Below are 6,418 nucleotides of genomic sequence, written 5' to 3' on the forward strand. Positions count from 1 at the left end.
TGTCATGCAAGTGTGAATAGTTCGTGTATTAAGTATTTGTATCTAACATATTCTCTAACTTTTTTCCTTGTGGCACTAGATGATATTTAAAAGTATTAATATCAAGTATTGTAAGTATTCATACTTATAACTAAAGTAAAAATTGTTACGTTGAAAAATATCTTAATTTAGTATTTTTTTTACAAATTACTCTATTTGGTGCTTGATGGTATCAATACGTAATATGGAAAGTATTCATACCTGTGCATTTCTGTACTAATATTTACATTGTAGACTATGTTGCATGGATACATGTATGAATATCATATCAGATACGATACAAATACGATGATACGACAATTTTTAAAAATCTAGAATGCAAGTATTCATACAACATTGAGCAAATATTTATACAGTACTCATATCTAAGATACCTAACATATTTCTAAAATAACTGGATGCAAGTATGGATGTCTATACACGAAAATAATAATATAAAAAAAATCATATATTGATATCTAAAATATCAAACAACCAAAATAACAAAAAATATAATAACAACATGAGTAAGACTAAGGTGCTATGGATAACACAGAGAATGCTATGGATAAAACATAATCATCTATTTCAGATTCTCCATCATTCAAGTATTCAAACCTCGTGTGCAAATATTCATATCACGTCGAGTAAGTATTTATACCACGTCGAGCAAATATTTATACATTGTAATGCAAATATTCGTATCTAACATATTTATAAGATAACTCGATGCAAGTATGGATACCTGTGCATGCAAATATTAATATATAAAATATCAAGTATTCATATCTAAAATATCAAACAACAAAAATAACAAAACAGAAAAATATATAACATAATAAAATAAACAAAAATATTAATGAATCTTCATACTTAAATCATACAATCCATAAATTAATGCTAAATTTTATTTCTCTCTCCAATTTGTACTACGTTCCTGTACTCAATTTTAAGGAATATAACATAATTGGACAGATAAAAGAAAAAATCAGTCCAATTTCTCTCTTAACCTCAAACTGATACATATAGCGGAAACCAAAAAATTTAGTAGAAAACACAATATTATTTATTAATTCTCTTATCTGGATCCACATATCACTTCTGTATTAATTTATAGATGACACTAGAGACAAGAATTAGATAAAATGGTAAACAAAACCATTCTAATTGATCACGGCTGAAATTGCTGATCTGTTCCAGCAGTTCTTCAGCGATCTCCTCTGAGGTGCTCTCTAGTTTGTTCTTTAGCGTTTTCTCTAGTTCTGACAAGGATGACCTACTTCACAGAGGAACATCTTATTAACACCAATGGTCAGCTCATTAAAGTTGGGGCCCATCGGCCTTCTTTTTAACTAGAGGATTGCCTCGCTTTGCTTCGGCAGTGGTTTGCAAAATGCTCTACATATCATGTAAGTAATAAACTCATAATATAGAAATAATAGTTCACATATGAAACAACAAAAAACAAAATATAGTGCAAGTCATGTAAGTTATAGTTTGCATATCGAAGGAAAACACAAAAGTATTAGTGTATGTAAGCTATGTTAGTGCTATCTATGACATTTTAAAATTTCTAAGAAAACAGTTATTCTATATACAGTTTTATCAAAATAATTTCAACTATTCTATCTACATGGAGACGATAAACAAAATATTATTTGCACGAATTTAGATTCGATGACACGTTACTCTTTCTTACTCTTCTGCATTCTTGTCACCATTACTGGAAAAAAAAAAAAGATAGGAAAAGCTTATTAGAATTTGGATTAAAGCACATGAGCATTTATGCACATTTTTTATTTATGTTTTGGAAAACAAAAAAGGCACTACATATTGATATAGATCTTTTATCATTTCTTGACTGATATTAATTTACCATAGGGTGCATAAAATTCAAATTGAGTTTGGAAGTTTCAATGAATAATTATGTAACAATGTTGAAGTTTTGACTCGATAATAATTTCTAATTACCGATAGATGAAACTATATTATAAAGTGCCTTCAAACTGTGGTAATAGGCTAAGATTGAAAACTGGAAATATCAGCTATTCAAGCTAACATAAATCGGTTTTTACATAATTAACTAAAATGTTTATAAAATTAGCAACTTGAAAATGAAAAGAAATTTAAAACAAACTTTTTCGTTACCTGACATCTCAGTTGCCTTTATAGCATGCTAGTGCTTAATGATCTGAAAGAAAAGCAAGTTGGAATATTTGGAAAAAAAAAATATTAACTACCTATATCGAAGAATGGAAAAGAGAAAATAAGAAGGAATAGCACAAATTTCAGCAGCAAATTATAAGTTCCCAAAGGGAAGTTAAGCCAAATGCATATAAATGTGAAGTAATAGACAATTTGCAATTAAAAGCATATTCGTTTATTTCTTGTAGCCAAAAAATGGAAATTAAGATATGACGAAAAGAACCGACTGTTGAGCATTAAATAGCTGATGCAAATGAAAGTGAGAACTATTGATCCTGGTAAAATCGATTTGTTGCAATTTTGTATTTGGCATTACCTCTCCAACTCTTTTACCTCTTTTGTCGCTAATCGGATTCTTCAAAAGTGTTTCTTATTGGTCCTGGATCATTCTTTACAAATTAGAAAGAAAATTATAGGCCGAGCAAGAAGGCAAACAGAAGACCGACCATTGAAAAAATAATAGCAATTGTGCACTGTGGAGGGGCATGGAAGGTTGAATTGTGCAAATTCCCCGAAATCATTGATGTTTGGTTTTGTTTTTCATCTTTCTTGGTAGCTATTTGAATTTCGAAGTTCAATTCTTATAATATGTATAGAGCTGAAATGATATTTCTTTCTGAGAAGGATCGAAGGGGGGAAGAATCGTCGACGCGAATTTGTGAGAGTGTCAAACTCTTGGATAAAGTTCCCTGATCAGGAGTCTATGCATGTAATTGGTAATATTTTAATTAATGCAATTGCGCATCAACACGTGCAAATATACTTGAGAACAGGGATTACTTGATCAAGCTGCCCGAGGGGGGTTAGGATACAGTCAACTTCAGCCTCGTCATGGTTAGGCCCAAGCAACCCCCAAGCTCCTTTCTCATTCCATCCTAGAGCAGCTGCTTCACAGTTTCTGCTGAGTACACAATGTTCGGTGCAAAGTTGGGATCCTCATTCCATTATTCTCTGCAACCTGCCCATCACAACAACACAAATTGGAATTCAGCTCACTTTCCAATAAATCAAATTCTTCAACTTCCTTTCATGGTTTTTTTCTTTATTGTTTCTTGTGTACTGTTGAGAACTAATTCAGAACTCATTGGTTATGGTGGTAAATAGGTAAACCAATAATTTTTGTTTATTGTTTTTGCTTGGTCATAAAGAGGGTACTGTATTTTCAAATAACTATATAGAAGATGCAACCTGCATATATTATAAGTTTAAGATAATTTTACAACAATTAAATAGGATTAATTTGAAACTGAAACATGCTTTAATATTGTACCTGCTTTTGCTGCATGGTTGGTATTGTCGGTTGCTCACTTGACATTGTTTTTCTGATACAATTTCCTCTAAATTTGTTCTTGCTCCTATGCATAGTAAAAGGGACAATTGTGCAAATCAAGAATAAAACCAGGTGAAATAAAAATCTTACATTTGATTCTAGAGACAGGCAAAAAAATTCTTACATAGGTCAAATTTGTTTGGATCCAAATCAACACCGATGATGCACAAAGCTCCTACCTGCCTGGCTCCCTGGGCAGCCTAATTATCCAAATAAATCACTCCATACTGTAGCTCAACTTTAATGACCCATTGAAAAAAGAAAGTGAAGAATGGACTTACCACCAAGGCAACAGTTACCAGAATAGAAATTACCACAATAAAACCCTTCGGTGGTCTTGTAACATTAAAAGGGGCATCAAGACCTAAATAATCAGAAAAACAAAATAGAAATCAGATCATATTAACTATAATATCATAAAAAGATAATAACAACTTACTTTTTACTATTTCTTTTTTATAAAGACAGCATAACTTACTATTTACTAATGACATCTAGGAATCCCCAATATCCATTTCATACCCATAAACCATCAACACTGGAAATCAAAATAGTTTGAAGCTAAATTAGATACTTACAAGTCAAAATGCCCCAGCTCAGAACACAGACTTTGTCGAGTGGGGATTCGGGGTTCATCTTCGGAACACAGCCGACGGGATGACGGCATACCCCTTGAAAATGGAGGTGTCGACAAAATGGTAGATGGGCTTGCCGCTGATGGATAAGCGAGACAGACCATCGCCGATCATGGCACCGCGATCAGTTTTGATACGTAGGAGATCACACATGTTGTCGGGTGAGAGAGAGAGAGAGGCAGAGGCGGATAGGGTAGCGCCAGTGAAAGGTTGCGACTGTGTTTTGGAGTGGACCGGTGAGGGGAAAATCGGTGAGAACAGAAAAGGGATCGAGAGGAGCTTTTGTTTTTTCTGAGCAACAAATGGAGAGAAGAGAGAAGGCATAGGAGTGATTTTTTCGAAGAGGAAGAAAACAGAATAAGCTTCAGGAGAAACTTAGAGAGCTTGCGATAGAGATGAGGGAAGACGCTGTAGTGTTGGTGTGGTGAGGAAGCACCAGGGAGGAAACGGGATGAAAAGCTGTCCTGGCATCTAGGTTTTTGCCAGAGAAGAAAGACGGAGGAAGAAAGGTGAAGGAGACAGCAGGAGTGAAGAAGAGGGTAGAAGTTTCGCGAGAAATGTCAGAGAGATGAAAATATATGAGAGTGATTTTATTTTGAGAAATTGTATAGACTGAGAAAGGGAGATAACAGGTGTCGAGAGATGAGGAAGGAAGACAACAGGTGTCGAGAAATGAGTAAGCTAAGAGAGAAGAGTAAGCGGGACCATTGGATATGAATCGAACGGCAAAAAAATGGATGGGTTACTGTTGGAGTCCTGTAGCTCCGCGACGCGGATTATATATAATAGATTTCCTACGGGTCCCATCTGTCAGATTCACTGTAGCTATCACTGTAGATGTACTGTAGCAAACTCCCACCAAGATTATATATATATAATAGATTTATTGCTGCCCAAGTCTGGTAGAATGGTCCCTGAACCTTTCTTCTCCAATCAGCATTTTGACCCGGTCAAAATCACAGATATCACCTCCAAATCCGTCGTAACGCAAATTGACACAAAAAAGTTACAAAATCGCCCCAAATTGTTAGAATCGGTCTAGAATATGTTCAGATTCGCTTGAATCGGCCGATTAACCACCGTTCAAGCAGATTTTCATAGAAAACTCATTTGCCGAGTAACTCGGTCCAAAATCAGATTGGCGTGGTCTGATTCTGGTCTGATTCGGTCGAGTTTGCCTTTCTATGGAGGAAAGTGCTGGAATTGTTTTTCTTTTTTTAGAAACAATTAAGTCTTTAATTTTGATTGTTAATAAGTTAGTTATAGAAAGTAATTAGACGGGGAATAAATGGGGGATAGAAGATGTGGGATAAAAATCTTTATTCTAAACTAAATGGTGCATTACACCGTGAAAAAATCTGAATTCATATCCTCTACATTAACGCACCGTATGAGTTTAGATCCAATCCGTTCCTTACATAAAGCATGAATATTAAAGGAACCCATGCATAGTGACGTGGCCGGATTGACTAGGATTCTGATCAGACCGTTAATGCAGAGGATGACGCTGAAGTCTAGCCTATCATTTGCTTGTTGAAAACGGGCCGTTCGATGCCTCCTCATCCTCATCCGTATCTTATACATTAACGTACCATTTCAGTTAATTTCTGAACTGTAAGATCATAATTCGGACCAATCCGGACCATGATAGCAGTGCGGATCTTAATTGGACGGTTCAGATCTTAAATCAAAATTTGGGTTAATGGAGAGGATACGAATTCTCCTCATCCTTAGAGACCTTGACCCTTGCCTACGATGATCTGGTCAACGCAGACATTGTTACGTTAGGTCATCCTAGGCATATGGAAATCGACTGAAGAGAACTCGCGGAGCAATGTGGACAAAAATCTGCTGTGATTCTTTGGAATCACAGGATCATGTCATTCTAAATCCAACCATTTATATGTTTGGAGATTTGTGCATTTCAAAAAATGAAGGGGTGGATTTGAATCACAGATCCTGCGATTCTTTTAGAATCATGGCAGATTTATTTCCGAGCAATGTACCATTCACGTGTCATTGCAGAGTTTTCTTTTATAAATGATGTAAAAAAGGAATTTACACTGACGATTAAGGAATGAATTTATTTTTAGTGCTACTCTAATAAAATTATAATTTTTTAATCCTTTAAGATTTTCATTTGTCTGAAAATTCTATTGTAATTTTTTGTTCAGGTGTCATATTTCAGCCTAATAAAATAGCGATTCACTTCTCAAGAAGAGAGAATATT

At 34.7% G+C, this 6,418-nt stretch overlaps 1 long non-coding RNA gene across 9 annotated transcripts; it reads right to left on the reverse strand.

Annotated features, from left to right (window-relative positions):
• Nucleotides 1-874: 874 nt before the first annotated feature.
• On the reverse strand, nt 875-4,762 carry LOC144560996 (uncharacterized). Of its 9 annotated transcripts, XR_013513537.1 has the most exons (7): nt 4,132-4,750; nt 3,678-3,917; nt 3,494-3,578; nt 3,004-3,181; nt 2,167-2,209; nt 1,718-1,741; nt 904-1,416 (listed from the first exon to the last, which is right to left on the reverse strand). It is a non-coding gene; the product is annotated as an uncharacterized LOC144560996 (long non-coding RNA). The 9 variants fall into 9 exon arrangements; XR_013513536.1 differs by having other exon boundaries at nt 884-1,416; nt 2,167-3,181; nt 4,132-4,760; XR_013513535.1 differs by lacking the exon at nt 904-1,416 and having other exon boundaries at nt 1,469-1,741; nt 4,132-4,749.
• Between the last annotated feature and the right edge of the window lie 1,656 nt (nt 4,763-6,418).

The sequence above is a fragment of the Carex rostrata genome, chromosome 10 (genome assembly GCF_964058835.1).
Source record: "Carex rostrata chromosome 10, lpCarRost1.2, whole genome shotgun sequence".
Lineage (NCBI taxonomy): Eukaryota > Viridiplantae > Streptophyta > Magnoliopsida > Poales > Cyperaceae > Carex > Carex rostrata.